The 21,249-nt window shown below is 39.3% G+C and overlaps 1 pseudogene; it reads right to left on the bottom strand.

Moving 5' to 3' along the window:
- Positions 1–18,306: 18,306 nt before the first annotated feature.
- Positions 18,307–19,239, bottom strand: LOC141516255 (large ribosomal subunit protein uL10 pseudogene; annotated as a pseudogene).
- Positions 19,240–21,249: the final 2,010 nt, after the last annotated feature.

Below are 21,249 nucleotides of genomic sequence, written 5' to 3'. Positions count from 1 at the left end.
GAACTTTATTAAATCAGCTAACTTTCTCTGTGAGGTAAATGCTATTATTTTCATCTCTATTTCATAGGTAGATCCCTGTTTTATAGTTAGAAACTGATGCCAAAGAAGTTGTGATTTGTTCAGGGTTACATTGCTAATTATTGTTTGAGATAGTGTTTGAAATCATGCTCTCTTGCCTTCAAATCCTAGCCAATATTGACCATTCCATCTAACTTTCAAAATTGAGTAAGAAAACATGATTTACAAGTACTCAATAATATCTAAGATGAGTAAGCACAAATTTCCCAAGATCAGAAAAGTCATCTTCAATCTGCCAAAATGCATAGAAAATTTTTGAAAATGGAAATTTCCAGAAGGGCATGTTCAAGTAAAAAGATCCTGTTTAGTGGAATATTCCTCAATAAAACCACAGGGTTCATATACCTAGTGAAGTCCTTTCAGGGTTAGGAAATATTAAAGAAAGAACAATCTATTATTCTTAAACTATTTCTATAAGAAAGCCCTTTGGATTCTAAACAGGTGACTCACTCCAACAATTTTTGATAAGACTACTTTTACTGACTACTAGGAGGATAGTAGACTTTTTCCCATGAGAAAATCTTGCCTTCCAAAGAAGCTCATAAGCCTCTAGGAGGATAGTGGAAGACCTTGCATTTTCAGACATTATTTTATTTTATTTAGATAGATATTGAAGGTTGTTAAAAGTCTTCTATATTTTATGAAAACCTTCCATTCTTTGTTGCTGGGGTAGATTTTCATGAGTTGAACTTAACTCTAAAGACTAACCAATGAGTCAACATAGAGAGAGGATAGAAAGGAGGAGGGATCACATAAGGCCATATAATCTTGCTTGACTTTTAACTTGGGCAGCTCCTTGATCTTCACTACCTTTGTGAAACTTGGAGTCTGCCCTTCTCTAGAGAAAAGCAAATAAAAACTTTCTTTTGTTCAAACCAGTCCCTGAAGATTTTGTTTAAGTGTATTTTTATCATACACTCTATTGTATAGGATCTAAAAATCTAATAACAGAATCTATTATATTGTTCTTGGCCTCATAATTATTCTCAAACTGATGAGGGTAACTCAGAAAATGTCTTTTGTAAGAACAGTGGAAAAATGTTTCATATATACGTGTGTGTTTGTGTGTGTGTGTGTGTGTGACATAGTGAATAGAATATTTATCCTGTATTAAGAAAACTTCAGACAATTAATAGATGTGTGATCTTAGAGAAGTTACTTAACCTCTCTTTGCCTCATCCTCCTTCAATGTAAAATGGGAATATAGTAGTACTTTGATACACACCGGCTTCGTAACACATCAAACCCGTTACTTGTTGAATTTTGACAAGAAACAATTTTTCAGCACTCTGTGCTTGATCAAGTCTCACAGTGCTTGTTAGAACTTATGAGTCATGATACTACCCAACAAGAGAAAATGTGTCATTTATTGCCTCCACTAGATGAAGCAGAGGTCTACTCATGGCTTCATATAACTCAAAAATCAGATTATAAATTTCAAAGAAAATGCTGATTGACAGATGATTTTCCTGACTTCTAGGGTGCAGTATGTTTATGACTACCAGGAATTAAAAAATTAATAGCTGCTTGACTTTCCTATGATACTTTTTAAGAAGAAAGATCAGATTCTGGGTCTACCACAATCTTTGACCTGGAAAATATCTGAGCAAAGAGAAGTCTGTTGTCTTCCCAGTATGTGACAAGGGTATTGAAGGGGTATGGAATATTGAATAAAGTTTCAGAGTTTATGTGTTGGTTGATTTTGCTGAAATTTTCACTCCCTTTTTTGTTTCCTTCTTTTATAGTTGTTTTCTTACCTGCTTTCCTGTAAATGAAAGGTGTCTCCTTCTTTTCAACTTAAATACTATTTTGAGAATTGTCTAAAGCAGTGACTTGCTTATTCCTCTATATTTCACCACATTGGCATGCCACAAACTGTTCAGTCATTCCTCAATTGACAGAGTTCCCTGTTTTCAGGTTTGCTTGGAATTTTTTTTGGCACTACCCCAAAGCAAGGCTACTAATATATTTTTGGATATTAAAAAAATACTCATCTACAAGTCCACCAACAGTGAATTAATCTTTTTTTCTCTGATGTCCCTCCAACAACTTTTATTTTGTCCTTTGTGTTTTTCAATTGATTCCCTGAAGACTATAGTCTTATTTATTGTAAACTCTGTCTCCTCCAGCACCTAGTGTTGCATAATGCATTTCACCCAGTTGATGCTTAATAAAGTTTTCACATATTTTAGCAAAGGGAGTAGTTTAAGTGCCATTTCTGTTAGTGACTAGCTTTGTGACCTCAGGCAAATCCCTAAACTTCAGTTTCCTTAATGTAAAATATGATGATTTGGCTAAAAAGATGGCTAGGTCCTCTTTTATACATTTCTAGGATCTAAGAACACCTTGAATATACTTCTCTAACTACAACAGCTTTGATTTTTCAAGAGCTGATAATAGGTTGAAGAGAAGGACATTTTCTTGTTTCTGTCAGTACTTGTGAATCTCTCTGTTTAGCATCTCCCCTTTATCTCTGTCTTTTAGGACGGAGTCCTGAATTGTCACCTTTATCAGCCTCCCTTTCACTCTGTAGGAAGATTCATGAAATTAATTATTTGGGTCTGTAGGAACTGCCAGAAGAGACTAAAACTCCAACTAAAAGAAAGGAAAATAAATCAAACTTGTAAATAGCACCTTCAGATCTCCTATTATTCCTTTTTCCCCCTCATGCAATAACTCCCTGTGAAACAATATTTAAGTAATCAGTAAGGAAGGGAAGAAGCTAGTACAAGATTTCAAGTATGTCATTAACTGTTACTCTGTTTTGCACAGAGTAGGTCCTTAATAAACTTGCTAATTTGAATGGCATTATACTGTCCTGGTTATCTCATTGCCCTGAAGTCAGGGCAAGTGAGTACCTTAAAAATTAATGAAGTTTGCCAACAGTGACCTGGCAGCAGTCAAAGATTACAGTATTTCCATAATCATCCTTTAACTCTTCTGGTAAACTAAAAATGCAAAGGACAGAAGTAGGGCTGTGTGGAAGGAGAAGATTATATAAGTCAGTAAGGAACATGGGCACATTTGAGAAGATTTCTGAAAAGTTAGGAAACATAAAATGAAAAAAAATAGCTTTGTTAAAGGTCCCTTTCCAAACATCATTTCACTTAATTTATTTAACTTCTTGGTGGTAATCTGTTTAAGTTCTTGGTAAATTTAACTTCTTGCTTTTCACCCCTCATTAAAAATTCTCTAAAAGGTGAGATGCCTCATCTGCATTTGTCTGTGCATTATGTTTAAAAATAAAAAAAAACAACTGAAACTGCTCCATAAGTGTATAAAATTAGTATTCAGTCAACTGTGCCACTAGGATTTTATTAAATACCTACAATATGCTATAAAGGCAGGAATGAGTTTTGATGATGATGATTGTCCTTCCTTCTCAAAGAAGAGCATGACATCAGGGAGGTGATATCATGATTAGTACATGAACTGGATTTGAGTGAGGGGGTGCTGTGCTAAGTCACCAGTTTTGCTTTCTTCTCCAGAGTCATCTGGGTCCAGTGGCCAGAGATGAATTAAGAAAATAAAAGATGGTTCTGGATGTGAGGCAACCAGAGTTGTCCGAGCTAGTATGATCTCTGTCTGAGGTCAGAATTGCACTCCCTTCTTCCTCACTCCAATGCCAGTACTGTGTGGGATAAAAATCCATTTAAAAAAATAGAAACTCCTCTGAACAAAAAAGAAAGTTTATTTTGACTTTATTCGAGAAAAGGGCACAATCCAATCTCACAAAGGTAGTGAAGATCAAGGAGCTGTCCATTATTGACCGTCCAGTAAAATTATATGGCCCAACACAATCCCCTCCTCCTTCCTATCATCCCTCTATGTAGTTTCATTGGTTAGTCTGCAGAGTTACGTTCTACTTGTGAAAATCTACCCCGGCAACAAATAAAAGAATGAAAGATTTTCATACAATATTACCTCACCATCCAGATGGTGAAAATAACCTTCAGGATTATAACTATCTTATTGAAGTAACAGTCTATTTATCATTAAACAAGATGAGTCCTATGAGCTTCGTTGGAATGCAAGGTTTTCCTGGTGGGAACAGTCTACTGTTCTTCTAGTTAAGACAGTTTTATCATCAAATAGGTGACTAATTAAAAATGCAAGGTCTCCTTAGAAATAGTCTTCTATTTCCTCCCTAACAAAATTGGGAGGGTGCCTGACTTGGAATACAAGGTCTTTATCCTTCTTTCTTCTAAGAATAATATAAGAGTAATAGTCTGTCTTTATTTTAATGATTTTTAGCCCTGAGAGGACTTCACTAGGAATATTAACTCTTAAGAGGGAATATCCCACTGAATCCCTCTTTTTTTCCATATATCTATCTATCTATCTATCTATCTATCTATCTATCTATCTATCTAGGCATCTGAAGTCCTCTCACACTATCCTTGATACCGACCCAGGTTCTATTCTCTCTCTTCCTGTCCATTTGGGACCCATCTTCTTCTTGAAACCCTGACCAAACAACCCATACACACACATAGACACAATGAAGGAAGATGAACTCGTCCAGTTTCTCTCTCTTTTCCCCCAGAGACATTCAATATCTTTCTGTATCTGCAGAGTCCATTCCAATCTCCAATTTGGAGGACTTGTTGAGATCTCCCCTTCTGGTAAATAAACTTCTTACCACAATATCTTATCAGACAGATTCATATTTTCATCATTAGACCATAAAATTCTAAAGCTATTAAAATTCACATTATGCCATATTCACTGTCACATTGATAGACATACTTTAACAAAAATACAATTTCCATAATTTTTCACTTCACTAATGATTATGCTGAAAATTATTAAGTTAACTTTAGCTTATAAATTTACATTAGATGGTCATCTTTGTCCAAAGAGTGTCCAGCAAGTGACATACAAATAGCCTTAATCTCTTGCTCTTCATTAAAATAATAACTCAAGTATCCTTAACTAAAATAAATTCTTTCTTCCTAAAATGTTCCTTAACTAAACTATGGGTGATTCTTATACTGATATACTCAACTGATTTACATTCCCTCCTCAAAGTAGAACTTGAAATTGCTATTGCACAGAAGTGTATCTTGAGATTATATAACCTTCTTTATTCTTCTTACCTAATTATCCTTCTCCTAGCACAAAATAAAATAAAATTAAAGAATCTTAATTTTTCTCAAAACATAGCTAACAGCAGAGGTTTAAACCACATGCTGGCCTCTCTAGCTATTACACTCCACTTGACCTAAAATTTCTATATCAGACTGGGTTTCAGTGATTTACTATAAAGATATAGGACATCAAAGGAAAATTCCTTTTAGATATAATTTTGAGTGTCAGTTTCTAGGCAGGAGTCATGTGGATAGTCAAATGCCTTAAGTCAAATTCTAGATTTATCTGGTGAGTCATTATTCAAATGTTACATTTAGGGAAGTCAAGTCAGAAGGGTGCAACCTCAGGTTGCACTGAAAAGTTGCCCCTTCTGCTTTTTTTCCCAATACATCTGTCACCTGTGCAGTGTACAAACCTCCTTCAGGCTTCCAGACTCCAAGAAAACATTGACTTCCTTTGCTGATCTTACCTGATGTCAGACACAATTAAAAGTCCCATGATCTAAAATTGCAATTCTGTCTAATTAGATCTCCAAGTGAACCCACTTCACATGGACTAAATGTTAATTTTAATCTGGATGGGCGGGGGGTCACAATCAATCAGCACCCTTCCCTACACATATACCACCTATATCTAGTCTGAGTGTCTCTATCATCAGAATAAATTAAATGAAGTGACTTTCTAAACATTCAAAACCAGTCAAGTTCCCCCAGCATCTGGAGTATTGCTTGACATATAAAAAACAATTTCTTCACAAATATGTTTCTTAATTCAACTAGAAGGTCTATCGTCCTGGTGGCACAAACTTCTAAGCTGCAGACCCACATCCCTTTGTCTGAAATTATATCTGTTTTATTTCTGGACAAAGATGGTATATTAGAGGTCTCTTGGCTAACCTGCTGTATTACAATAAATAAACACCTCCTTTGACTAGGAGAATATTCTAAGAATTCTCACATTACAATTAGCCAGAGATTGTCACAGAAAAAAATCACAAATTATTAGCATTATTTTCTTTCCCATGTTGTTCAGGTGCTTTTACTTCAACGCAAACAATCACAACTTTGAGATTATAAATATAAATATATACATATGTATGCATACACATATAATGACAAAAATTCCAATATATATGTGTGTGTGTGTGTGTGTGTGATTGACAAGCTCTTATGTAAAAATTCTCTATAATAAATCTAATTATTAGCCATGTTTGAAATACAAATTATTACTTTTCAGAATTCATTCAACTTATAATATCTTAAGGGTCTCTAAATTTAACAAAACAGTAATAAGTGCAACACAATAAGAACTAGATTTCACAAAACAATCTTTCCGTTATTAAATATAACCTGGATTTACAGATCTAGAGCAAAATCTGACACATGATTTAAAAATTTCAGGGAACCTAGAGGGTCACGAACTTTGATAATTTCCCTCATTATCCCTACAAAGCAATCAATCATTAATTCTAGGTTTGAGCAAATTACAGTTAAATAGTTTATATTTCCAAAGATAGATCACATGTTTGATAACACTCTTCAACATTTTATTCATTGAGAAGTCATCTAATTAGGGTTTATAATTTTTATTTCTTAATCATTTTCCAAAGCCCCTCACAGTTATACAACATTATTGGAAAGGGTATCTTGCAAAAACACTCTCCTGTATCTCCATTTAATGTGGGGGAAGAAATCTGCAATTTTACTTCTTTAAAATTTAAACATTAAATTCTTAGCCTACATGAAACATAAAGTTTTCATGCTTACATTTCATTCTCTTAAGTCAAAATAAAACAACAGGTTCTCTTAAAGTTAATCTTATAATTAGGTGTCCTTTACACACAAACCCCTTCAAAATTTGTGCTTTATAAGTTTACTTATCTCTTCTTACAAAAGCACTTCTATTTTCAAAACAAAAATATAAGATTCTCCACGAATTTAGTTTTATACATATGAAAACTTCAAAAGTCCAATGTACACTTTTTATCCAGGCTAGTGTTACATTTACATATATAATTTCTTCTTCATTAAATAACAGATAATAAACAAGCTACATTGATCTTACATATAGATATTCCTTTTTATAAACATGAGGCAAAAAAAAAAAAAAAACAAAACAAAGCCTTTCACAAATTCTCTGGTCCAAAAAGACGTTGACTCATATAACCTGTTGGCAAGGTATTCTCTAGTTTTCTCATAGCAAATCTTTACAAATGTGATAGGTTAAACCTCAATACATTCATTGTTCATTATTGTAACACAATTTTAAATTCTCAAAAAAGATGTTTAAATATGTTCTTATACAAAGTTTACTAATTTTTCACTACACATTTCAATTTCATGTGTATTCCCTTTACTCCCTAGAATTTTGCAACACAGAAAAATTCTTAAGACCAGATGTTGCTAAAAATCCCTTTTTATAATTGCAAGATTTTCTTTATATTCCTCTTAAATTCCAAAAGTCATATTCAAAATAACCTTAAATTATTTTCTTTTTCAATGCCTAAAAATAGTTTGCACATTCTTTTTATCTTTAACAGTGCAATTCTAACTTCTCAATGCTCTAACTTATAAGAGTTTTATATCCTTACTGACCCATCAGATTCCCCTTAATTTGAAATATTAAAGGAATTTGTACTAATTCTTTACCTTTACTGTTTATTCATTACTCACTCACCTCAGATTCCCCCCCCCCCAGTTCCATGAACTATACCCTAAACATATTTTGAATCAGTGTTTCCCAATTCCCCCTGTTTGGTAATTCTAAAGTTTGATTCAGAGCACATAACTCACAGTTTATCCTGTCAATAGTTTTGGCCATTATGTCCCTATCAATTACAGCATTTCCATTAATTCTTTTTTCTTCTATGACTCTGGATCAGCTATAAAATATTAAAAAAAACAACCCTTTTTTATTTTTTATATACAAACCCCTTAATTCAGTTTACATATAACTTCAGATTACTTTGTATAAAAGATTAGCACATTATATAAATTAATAATAACATAATAAAAAATTAACATTTATCCAGTAATTGCTTTCATATCAAACTTTTCATCTTATTGGGGTTTATCGCTTTTCCAATCAATTCACTGACAGATATTGCAAAAAAGGCAGTTTAATGCAATTTTCAGATTACCTTAACCTCATTTAAATATATATTTCCATTTGAACTTTTAGATTTTTATGCTGCCCCCTTTTTAAAATTAATTTTGAAATCACCTCCCAATGTTCCCCAAATCCCCCAAATCAGTCCTTTTCCTTTACAATATCAAACCTGCTCAAATCTCTCTACATGCTTTAACCAATTTTCATACTTAATAAATGGTACAAAACCCCAATTGTCTATATGCCTTGATTCTCTTCCCAGTACTCTTAATCTTACTCTTAATCAGCTTCCATTTTCCCTTAATATTCTGTTTCACTATTCATTATAATTAACTCTTTTTGACTGTAGTTAATAAAGTTCTGACCTAGCTATATAAACCACAGACATGATTCCACATTCCACAAAACATTTTCCATTCAGAAGATTTAATATTTAACACTTCTTGATTTTAACTGGTAAAACTTTTGAGAAGGCAAATAACTACTCAAAAAAAAATCTCACAGGCTAATTGGAATATCTCCTGCTCCTTTCTTCAGATAGAAAAAACACATAACTTTTCTCATACGGAGGCACATCGAAAATATTTCCTGGGGTTCTTCTGTTCTTAGATCCCTACTTATTTTGTAACTCTCTGTAATAATTAATATTACCAGAATCTATACTAACAAACTCCTGAAACTTTAATGTTATCATATCATTCTGGTAAAAAAATAGCTATTTAGTTTCCCTTTTCTGGCATTTCTGTGAAACAAAATTATATATTTTAGAATTAACCTCTCTTGACTTTTCTGGAATTTACTTTCCCAAAACTTTCTTAAATTAAAAAATAACATTTCTTTCTATGATTTCCTTATTTAACATATTGGGTAATTTTCATTGCCTCTTTCCTGTCTCTTTAATTTCAAAATAAGGTCCCTTTTAACACTTATTTGCTAAGTCTTCATGAAATAATTGTCTCTATTATTAATTAGTTCTTTTTCTTAATAAATTCACTTTTTGCTCTCGTTTACTTCCCAAGGTCGAGAAATAACAAACCTAAAACAAAACAAAACAAAATAAAACAATGAAACAAACAAAAAAGCAGAGAAAAGAAGCAGGGGGGGAGGAGGGAGAGGAGGAGAAAGCATTCTGGCAGCACAGAATCAGTGAAAAAGTGGGAGGAGAGAAAAAGTCAACAGTATTTTTATCATTTTCTTCACTTTACACTTTTTTACTTTGGATTTCTTCCCCATTAAGTGTAGATCCTAGAGCTCTCACTAGGTGCTTCTGGACCCCTTTGCCTTGTCCCTGCAGCCTCTAACTGCTTGGACTTCTTTGGAATCTCTCCCTGCAAATTACATTAATTGTTTAGGAGTACTCGCCGCCCCCCCCCACCCATTTTTTTTTGTTGTTATCTGATCAATCTGCAGATTTGATCTGATGTGGGACTGACAAGGTTCCATCTCGCAGGGCTACACCTGGGATTGTGTACTCAAACTTATGGACCATGTCGCTGTCCCTGGGTCTTCTTGTAGTGCTGTCTCCAGAGGATGTCTGGCTTTCAATTTTGCTCAAGCTAAGCATCTCTTTGGGATTCTTCCCTCACTCCTCAAGGGATCTGCCTGGGTACTAAAACACAAGCTGCTGATAATTTTCAACATGGCGCCTGCTTGTGTGTGTGTGCCCAAGAGAGTCTGAAGGAGGGGACTTTGATTCCTGGTCAGGGAACCAAACTGTGTAAGATAAAAATCCAATTAAAAATATGGGAACTCCTCTGAACAAAAAAGAGAGTTTTTTGGCTTTTCTCAAGAAAAGGGCACACTCCAAGTCTCAGAAAGGTAGTGAAGATAAAGAAGATGCCCAGAATTGACAGTCAAGCAAGATTATATGGCCTAATGCAATCCCCTCTTCCTTCCTATCATTCTCTCTTTGCAGACTCATTGGTTAGTTGTTGGGGGCGGGGGGAAGAGGCTTGGCGGTCGCTTAGCGGGGGAAACATAATCACCTTATAAGGGAATGTTTACAGAACTCGGCCCCTCATTGAGTAAGAGTTCATGGGAGGGAGGACAGAAGGGATAAAAGTGTCTGCTGAGAGGTTGGGCGGGGAGCGGGGATGTGATCACAGAAGATATAAAGACTCATTATCCACCTCAGGCGCTCTGTCTGGTTCTTCCCCCCATTCCAAAGAGTGGGGGCCGGAGGGTACCCCGAAGATCTCATCACGTGTTGGACTGGTGAGTAAGAGGACGGACTAGCATAAAGAAGCCGGCGTTGTAAATAAAAACCCGGCAAGTGGCACCCGGAACAGGGACCTGATTTTGCTAGGGAACGTCTGAATCCGCTGGTCGGATTCTCCAGACAGCCTCGGTCGTTTCCGACCGGGGAGGAAGGAGGAGGGCGTTTACTCTCAGATATTGCCTGAAGGATATATCCCTACTGTGTTGACTATGCTTCCTTTCTCTTCCCTTTCTCCTTCTGCTCTAATCACGCTCCTTGCCGTGCTGGCCTGTCTGGATTGTGCCCTGCTGCCTCCTTCTCTTTTGCCGAACGGGAACTTTCCAGTTCTGCCACCTGTTAGGATTGCAGCCTCGGCTAGTAGACAGCATGGGGGGCCGGAATAGTATTCCCGCCTTTTCAGCCCAGAGGAGAAAGGGGGTCATTGCAGCGCAGCTTTATAAACTCTGCGCTAAGCATGGCTGTAAATTACCTATCAAGACGTGCCGTTGCTTGTTGTTGAGAATATCTGGAACATCTGCCCTTGGGTGCAAACATAGTGGGATCCAACCAGGTAAATGGAAGGTGGTAGGGCAGCAGATGGCCTCCTATGATGACACCTGCCCGGGAAAACTGACCCCTGAGGATTTTACAGTGTATAAGATAGTGGATGCAGCCCTGCATCCCCAGAAGGTGACTTTGGCACGACCAATCAGCACTCAGGTGGGTAGGCTCGTTGGCGGGATCGGATTCAGAGAGCTCAGAGGAAGAGGGAAGGGCCACCCCCCTCCCCTGTATCCATGGGAGGAACTTAGAAGAAACAATGGGGGGAACAAGGGGCCCCCAGGGAGAAGAAAATGCCGCATGCCCCTCCTTACCGAGACAGAAAGAAAAGGGGGGAGGGCGATGAATGTGGCACACTTAGAGATTCAGGGCCGGAAGTTTCCGGAGCGCGGGAAGGGAGGGGTGCAAACAGTCCTCAGGGGTGGCAGGAAGAGGAGCGTGAGTAGGTGGGACCGGGAGGCTGCTGACGAGGAGGGAGAAGTCCGCGCTGATTGGACAGCTGACGCGCCCCAGACTTGGCGGCCCAGCCAGGAAACAGAGGGCAAAAAATTCCCCCGTGTTCCTTGTCCGCCCTTCAGAGATCCCCTCAAGGGCTCCGCCCATCCGGCCTACTTGCCGCGAGTGCCTCCATAGCTATAGAGAAAGGGGAGGAGGTGGACTGGGATGACTGGGGCCTCTACCCGGGTATTTACGGACCCCCTTACCGGAGCCCGAGACTACCGCCCTGTCCCTTTTAAGATGCTTAAGGAACTTAAGGAGGCCGGTGACTAAATACGGCCCAAGCTCCCCTTATGTAAAAAGACTGATGCAAAACCTCTTTGCTACGCACCCTTGGACCCCTGCTGACTTTGACGAAATTGCAGCCGCGTGCCTGGATGCCTCCTCATATTTAGCTTTTAAGGCTCAGGCCCGCAGAGAGGCCTCTAAGCTGGCAAAATCCCGGGGTTATACTCCCCTGGATTTAGCCATTGACCTCCTGTGTGGAACTGGAGCCGATTGCTCTGTCATAAATAGGGGACAGTGGAGGCGCGAGTGGCCACTCCTACAGAGCCCTCAAGCAGTGACGGGGGTGGGGGGCAATAGATCTGCCATGAAAGCAGCACACGCCTTACGGTGGTCAGCTTTGGAAGAATCTGGACTCTTCACCCCACTGTGCCTACCCGACCTCCCTTATGCATTATGGGGTAGAGATATCTTGAGCCAGCTTAACCTGACACTTGCCACCCCTGATAGCCTGCGGGGAAATTAATTGGGGCCACTCTAGAGATGAGCTTTTCCCCCAGAATAACATGGATTAATAAGAAACCTATTTGGGTTGAGCAGTGGCCCCTGACAAAAGAAAAAGCTCATCGCCCTCACAGACATAGTAATGACCCTCCTGCCGCGAGGAACAAAGTGGAACCGTCCCTTAGCCCGTATAACTCCCCCGTCTTTGTCATAAAAAAGAAAGGGGGGGAGTTGGAGAATGTTGATTGATCTTCGGGCAGTAAATGCCAACATGGTACCCATGGGGACCCTCCAACCTGGTCTCCCTATGCCCACTGCAGTCCCGCAAGGGTGGACTATTATAGTGATTGATGTTAAAGACTGCTTCTATAGCATTCCCCTCCACCCGGAGGACAAAGAAAAATTTGCCTTTTCCCTCCCCGCGATCAATTTCCAAGCCCCCAGTAAACGCTATCAGTTCACCGTCCTACCGCAGGGAATGGCCAATAGCCCCACCCTGTGCCAGCTTTATATGGATACTCTGCTACATCCTATCAGAAAAGAATTCCCGAATTGCATGCTCATACATTACATGGATGATATCTTGATTGCAGCACCTTCTGTGGACGGGGGCTCGGGCTTGCTTGCAACGCACCACCCATGTCCTCCGCAAGAAGGGGCTTCACATAGCCCCGGAAAAGGTACAGATGGATTTCCCCTATGATTACTTGGGGCATAGGATTTTTTCCGGGAAAGATTAGTAGGGCACTTCCTCCGATCAACGTCGAGGGATACACTACTCTTAATGATTTTCAGAGGCTTGTTGGCGCCATACAGTGGCTGCGTCCCGCTATGCCCCTCCCATCCTCCTTAAATGCAACCTCTATATGATGTCCTTAAAGGCGACTCCCATCTGTCATCCCCTAGAAGTTGGACCCCCCAGGCAAGACAGGCGCTCTCGGAAATTTTCCGCAGAACCTCTTCCTTCTTGGTTCAATACGACCCGGAGTCGCCTGTCCTCTTCCACACACTGGGGGACAGTTCCCTGGGCTGGGGATGTTTATTCCAGAGACATGGATGCCTTGAATGGCTATACCCCCGGACCACTAAGAGCATCATCCGGGACCGGTGGGAGGCCCTGGCCTTATTTTGCCTTCAGGCCTCAGAGCGATGCCAGCGTCTCTTTGGCCTCTTGCCTGTCCTCAACTTTACCCTCCCAGAGGAGGTGACCCACTCGCTAGTTGATAGATCTATCGCTTGGGCCCGCCGTCCTGACTACCCTCTCTCAGACCAGACTCACGCCACCTCCCGTGGTTAGAGTGTTCGCTGAACTGCACCTTTCCCGCCCGCGCCCTCTAGTGTCCCCAGAACCAGTGACCGGCCCTAATGTCCTTCACTGACGCTACCAGGTTGGGCCCGTGCTGTGGGTCCATGACCCTGCTAGACCCGCCACCTGGATTTTTGATACCCCCTTTGACTCCACTCAGAAGAATGAACTTATATGCTATACTTCAGGCTTTCCGTCTCTACAGAGACACCCCTTTTAATCTTATTACTGACAGTATGTATTGTGCCATGCTAATCCCTCGTTTAGAAGATGCCTTCATTCCCTCGACTTCTTCCATTAGCCCACTCCTTATACAGCTACAATCCTCCCTCCGTGATAGAAACCACCCCCTGTTTGTTCTTCACGTGCGCTCTCACGTTTCTTCCACCGGCCCCATATTCCAGGGCAATGCGGAGGCAGATAGGGCTCTCTTGTTAAACCTGTCCACACCTGCCCAGCTGGCACATGGTAAGTATCACTTGTCATCCAGGTCGCTCCGGCGCCTATACAGCATTCCCCGGAAGGAGGCTCGCCAAATTGTGCGCTCCTGCACTTCTTGTGCTCCCTTTAGACAAGCCCTCGCCGCGGAGGGGTCTAACCCACGTGGGGACGGCCCCAATGCTCTTTGGCAGATGGACATTACTCACCTGGGTCATAAGTACATCCATGTCTCGGTGGACACCTTCTCCTCCTTCACCTTCGCCTCTCTACAGCCAGGAGAAGTGGTTAAACACGTTCTCTCACATCTATATGCCCAGATGGCTGTCTTAGGCGTCCCCTCGGCTATCAAAACCGATAATGGGCCCGCCTACACCTCGAGAGCCTTTGCTTCCTTTTGCAAAGAATTTTCCATTTCCCATTCCACCGGGATCCCTTACAATCCCACTGGCCAAGCTTTGGTAGAAAGAGCAAATCGCACACTCAAAACTACGCTCTTTAAACAGAAAGGGGGAGTTGGCAGGTCACTGACCCATTCAGACCTGTCTCAGGTACTATTTACCATGAATTTCCTACAAGTCAGGGATGACGGCACTACAGCCGCCCAGAGATTTTTCTCCCCAAAAGGACATGCTAAGAAAGAACCAACGCTCCTGCCCTCTCCCACCAAGGCCCTACCAGGCTCTAAAGTCATGTGGAGAGATGAAGAGGGAGGTTGGCATGGCCCTGTAACGGTAAAGAACAGAAGACAGGGGCCACCTGTCATTTCATCCCGAGGATAAGATAGAAGAGCCAGAAAAATGGCTCCCTGTTTACAAGATAAGAGACCTTGATTAATGCCCAACCCTACGGGGTGAGAGGAATTTCTTCCTTTTTCAGGCCTTCTGATCGTCGTAGGGATCCTTGGAGGTGCTCCATCTGAAGGAAATCCGACATGGGGAATACTCCGAGTTATTCCCTCTCCCCTTCCGGTAGCACGGAACTCCCCGATCTACCCTCGCCTGCTAGTGACCAATACATCGATGGGGCTCCCTTCTGCATATATGGACCCCGCTGAAGCACCGGTCCAGAACTCCTTCTGCTGGGACCTGAACAACTCCCTATGTTTCGACATCGGGGAAGAAAATCGGTCCTGGAACTTCAACTCCACAGGGCAGAACGATTTTAACTATAGCACTGCCCCGACTGACCCCTGCGTCGGCCTTTTCCCGCAGACGACTGTCAGCCCAGCAGGGACAAAAAAGGGGACCCAGCTCCGAGGCCTTCTGGGTTGGCGACCCCTGGTGAATCAAACTCAACGGGACTTCACGATTCCTCGGTGGGGCCCCTCATGTGTGGCCACAGGGGAAGACATCGAGGATCCCATACCATGGAGGGATTGCCAGATGGCGGGAGGATACCCCCTTGAGGGTGAACAAGGACGCTGATTCTGGGAATCACCCTACTTGTTGTCTGTTTCTGCCGCCTAGCTAGGCGACAGAGGGGCTATATGCTTCTTACTCAGAAAGCCTTCATGGCCATGGAGACGGGGGAGGATCCCCAAGTCTGGCTAGCCGCCATGCATGACATGTGACACCTAGGGGTAAGACGAGGTAAACCCCAAGACGGGCAACCTCTCCTAACCCAGCCACCTAAGACAGGCCCTGAGGGTGTCGGGCACCTAGGACGGGCAAGGTCCTGGGTTGAAGGAGATGACCTAAGACAGGGTTCCTCGCCCCCGGCTATCAGAGGCCAGTAGAAATGACACCGCTTAAGGCTAACCTCAGCACCGCTTAAGGTCATACCAAGTGATAACCTTGTAAAACAGAAAGGGGGAGATGTTGGGGGCGGGGGGAAGAGGCTTGGCGGTCGCTTAGCGGGGGAAACATAATCACCTTATAAGGGAATGTTACAGAACTCGGCCCCTCATTGAGTAAGAGTTCATGGGAGGGAGGACAGAAGGGATAAAAGTGTCTGCTGAGAGGTTGGGCGGGAGCGGGGATGTGATCACAGAAGAATAAAGACTCATTATCCACCTCAGGCGCTCTTGTCTGGTTCTTCCCCCATCAAAGAGTGGGGGCCGGAGGTACCCCGAAGACTCATCACGCGTTGGACTGGTGAGTAAGAGGACGGACTAGCATAAAGAAGCCGGCGTTGTAAATAAAAACCCGGCAGTTAGTCTTTAGAGTTACATTCTACTTGTGAAAATCTACCCCATCAACAAAGAAAAGAATGAAAGGTTTTCATAAAATATTACCTCACCATTAAGATGGTGAGAATAATCTTCATGATTATAACTATCTTATTGAAGTAACAGTCTACTTATCATCAATTAAGAGGAGTCTTATGAGCTTCATTGGAATGAAATGGGAACAGTCTACTGTTCTCCCAATTAAGATAGTTTTATCATCAAATAGATGACTAATTGAAAATGCAAGGTCTCTCTGGAAATAGTCCACTATTTCCCCTCTAATAAAATTGGGAGGGTGCCTAACTTGGAATGCAAGGTCTTTCTCCCTCTTTCTTCTAAGAATAGTGTAAGCATAATAGTGATTTTGTTTTGATGATTTTTAACCTTGAGAGTACTTCACTAGGAGTATTAACTCTTAAGAGGGAATATCCTACTCAGTACTGTATCCACTGCACCACTTAGAAAAAGTGAATAAACAAATGAATAAATAGTTAAAAGTCCTTGCTCTGAAGCAGTTCATTCTTTAGTGGGAGAAATAATATTTCAAATATCTATATACAAACAAAATGTTTACAAGATAATTGGGGAGGGGAGAGGACTTTCAAAAAGAAGGAAGTGAGGTAAGAACAGACTTCTTACAACAAAGGTTTATCCTTTCTCTGTTCCCTTCTTTCCTTCTTCCTTCCTTTCTTCCTTCTGGTCCTTCCATCTTTCCTTTATTTTGCTTTCTTCCCTTGTTTTTTCTCTCTCTCTCTCTATCTTTCTCTATCTCTCACTCTCAACTCCCCCTCCCCCTTCTAACTCAATCTCCAAAAGAAAGAGGGAGATTGTGGAAAATCACACAAATTTTGGTTTATTGAAAAAAATTAAGAATGAAAACTTCAATGAGGGCATGGGTCATTTCATTTTGTATTTTGTATTGCCAGCATCTGGCAAAATGTCTGACATTTAGATGTTGCTTTAATAATATACTGAGGTGAATCAAAGGATTTTATATTATACTTTATGAATTTGACAAATAAGGAATTATTCTGGAATATTAAATAGATGTCATTAATATGGAAAAGTATTCTAAGCTCGGATATAAGTTTTAGATAAAATTTTAGTGTAAGTGAAACATTTTACGCATAAAAAATTCCTTAAATAATAATTAGTTAAGAGACATAGACAACTATTTTTTAATGATTCAACAAATATTTGTTGGAGTAAAATTAATTACAATTTAATAATCACTTATGAATTACTTTTATCCATTACCTAGATAAAAATGCAAACAAAACAAGACCATTAAATACCCAATATGTCTTAATTGATTATTAAATAGAAATTGGTGAATAAAGAATTTAGAAATTATTTTATTAGGAGAAGCATGTTTTTTGTGTTTAGAATATTAGAATATTTGATCTAGAGTGATGAAGGTCTTCAAATTTTGCCCCTTACACTAATAACCATGGGAAAATTGGTAATCATATAATGTAATATACACATATCATAGGAGAAGAACCAGGGAACCATAATTTGATTATTTCTTCCTATAATTTCATTATTTAACATATTGGGTAATTTTCATTGTCTCTTTCTTGTCTCTTTAACTTCAAAATAAGGTCCCTTTTAACACTTATTTTAGTAAGTCTTCATGAAACAATTGTATCTCTTCACCAATTTCTATTTAATAATGTTTCCTATTCATTCTATAGTATTTAAAAGGTATTTTTCATGATATATTACAGGCCTATAACAGATACTTTTACAAAAATTAAAGTTGAAGCCCACCCAAAGGACAATAAAGAATCACAAGGTAAGAGTCAGGAAGCTATATTATAAATACATAATAAAGTAAGGGGATCTGGGTTTAGCATGTCATGAGAGAAATGCATGACCAACAACATTGTGAGATGATCAGTCCTGATGGATGCAGTTAAATTCACCAGGTTCAGAGAGCAAGAACAACCCTATTAGACTGACTATGGACAATGCTATTCCCATCCAGAGGAGGAAAAACAAAATAAAACAATACAAAACACCTTAGAATATGATTAACACCACATTCAGTATTTTTTGGCAGAGATAATGAGCATTTTTATTTCTTTGTTCCACAAATAAACTGGCAAAATAGTTGTATCCTGTGGACTAATCAAACAGACCCAATCCCATATCTTCATCAGACTCTTCTGACTCTTCCTTGGCTTCCACCTTGGCTGGAGTGGCAGCAGCTGGTGCAGCAGCAGCTGGAGCTGCAGCCACAGGGGCAGCCACTGCAAAGGCTGAAGGGTCGGCCAGGAAGGCTTTCACCTTTTCAGTAAGTGGGAAACTGGACTCATTCTCCATAGTTACAGCCAAGACCTATTTGTACCCATTGGTAATAGAGTGGGGCACTGATGCAACAGTTGGGTAGCCAATCTGCAGACAGACACTGGCAACCTTATGGGCATGCTCTAAGAAGTGAAGGTGCAACGTCTCCTCCGTGATGTTCAGCACTTCAGGGTTGTAGATGCTTCCATTGTCAAACACCTGCTGAATGATCAGCCCAAAGGAGAACAGGGAGATATTCAGCATATTCAACAAGGTGGTCTCACTGTCTCCAGTCTTAATCAGCTGTACGTCACTCAAATTTCTATGGTGACCCTGGAAATCTTGGTGGTGATACCCAAAGCCTGGAAGAAAGAAGTCTTCTCAGGACCCAGACCAGTGTTCTAGGCTGGCACTGTGACATCACATGGGGGTGATGGCACCAGCATGGGTAGCAGCTGACACCTTATTGGCCAGAAGCATATACCTAATTTCAGTCGGATCTTCTTTGGTGAACACAGAACCTACATTCCCACAGATATGAGGCAGCAGTTTCTCCAGGGCAGGGTGATTCTCCAGATGCCCATGAATGGCTTTGAGCATCATAGTGTTTTTTCCCATCAGCACTACAGCCTTCCCACAGAGAGACATCCAGATCTGCTGCATCTGCTTGGAGCCCACATTATTTGCTCCCACAATGAAACATTTTGCCAAAAGTTGGATGATCTTGAGGAAATAATTGGATTTCCAGGTAGCCCTGTCTTCTCTGGGCATCTTGAAGGTGCTTCGGGGATTGCCACTTGGGGTTTAAAGACGATGTCACTTGCACGAGGACACCTGGAGAGAGCTACATTCAGTACTTTAAATTATCTCTTATGTATTTGTTTCCCTTTATCCTAATTGCTCATTTCAAAAATGACTAATCTATAAACATATTTAACACAAATGTCTATGTACAATATAAACTGGACTGCCACTGAGGGAAGGGGCAGTGGGAAGGGAAGGTGGAAGGAAATTTTGTAGCTTACAAACATGCATAGGAATAAGGATGAATGTTGAAAAAGTTTCATAACATGTATTTGGAAAACTAAAATATCAATACAAAAAGAAAAATGTATGATTAGAAGAAAAAGAAAAGAGGAAAAAAAGATGAGATGAGGTAAGATGAGATGAAAAGTTCACTTGTTCATATAACAAGAGTGAGGTCTCTTGTTAAACATCTTGGTCCTCTGATAGCCAAACAGTATCAGGAGCAGGAAAGAAACAATTTTTATTTGTTAATAAATTTGGTGAGAGGACACAAACGATTAACAAAATGAATGCCAAATTCATTATTGCATTATTGAATAGAATATCTACATTGTAGAGCATCAAAAATTTGTGAAGCAATAAACCCTAGAGACACTACCTTTGGCATTAAAATATTTTTTTACCCCATTGTACTCATAATTTCCAAATTAATTTTTAGAAATGAATCTTTTTGTTGTAAACTTAAAAATCATCAGCAGATGCCATCATTGAAGGGGAAAATGAACTTGTCCAAGAAACTTTCAGACTTTTCTATTTCCCTGTAAAAAAAAATTCTTAAAAATCAAAAACAAATGCAAGATAATCATTGTTATAATTATTAGTTGTATATTTTGTTATTAATAGTTATTAATATTTTCCTGAAAATTAAAGCAACACATTCGCAACAAATTTCATGTTATAATACTTAAATATAAATGCTTAAATAGTTAAAAAGAAATACTTAAAAAGAAATACTAAAAAGATATGTGAAGAAAAAGAAATGAATTATTAAAAAAGAAAAAATGTTTTGTTCCAAAACGTATAAATCATATACCACTAAAATCTTTTTAAAAGTAGAAGGGCCATTCTTATTATCTTTATCAAGTATAAATGATAGGAAAAAAATCTGTGAAAAACATATTTCTAAAATAATCATATTAATACTGAGATATCTATTAGTAATGGAAAGAATTCTGAAGTACAGATAAGATAGATAGAAGACATAACAAAATTGTCTTATAGATATGTTAGAACTGGAATAATCTGTGTTGTTCATATTTCAGTATAGTAGCATTCAATATTTGAATGAATAAACGGAAACCAGAAATGAAATATAAGTGCCACCAGAGCTCAATTAAATATGATGTTATTGATGATGCCTTATCCTATGCTTAGTTGTGCTTACAGAAGTAATTTGTCAGTGATACAAAGGTAAGGATTTTAGGCAGCTTCCCAATTATTTATTGTGACTAAGAAAAAATCTTCCCAGAATTCACTATTTGACAAAAATTGTGAGGAAAACTGGAAAATAGTATGTTAAAACTAGACATAGATCCACATCTCACTCCCTACATCAAAGTAAGGTCAAAATGAATATAAGATTTAGACATAGAAGAAGACACCATAAATAAAAGAAAAGAAAAAGGAATACTCTATGAAATCTATGGAAAGAGGATAAATTTATGACCAAACAAGAAATAGAGTACATTATAAAATGCAAGATGAATGAATGATTTTGAATATATTAAATTAAAAAGGTTTTACAATAACAATATCAATGCTGCAAAAAATTAGAAGGTAATCGGAAAACTTGGAAACAATCTTCACAACTAGGAGTTCTAAAATATATAGAGAACTGCATCAAATTTATGAGGTTATAAGTCATTCCTTAATTGATAAATGACCAAAGGATATGAACAGTTTTCAAATGAAAACATTAAAGTTACATAAGTAATATGACAAAATGTTCCAAATCATTATTAATTAGAAAAATGC

The sequence above is a fragment of the Macrotis lagotis genome, chromosome 3 (assembly GCF_037893015.1).
Source record: "Macrotis lagotis isolate mMagLag1 chromosome 3, bilby.v1.9.chrom.fasta, whole genome shotgun sequence".
NCBI lineage: Eukaryota > Metazoa > Chordata > Mammalia > Peramelemorphia > Peramelidae > Macrotis > Macrotis lagotis.
This window is presented reverse-complemented; position numbering and strand designations above follow the sequence as displayed.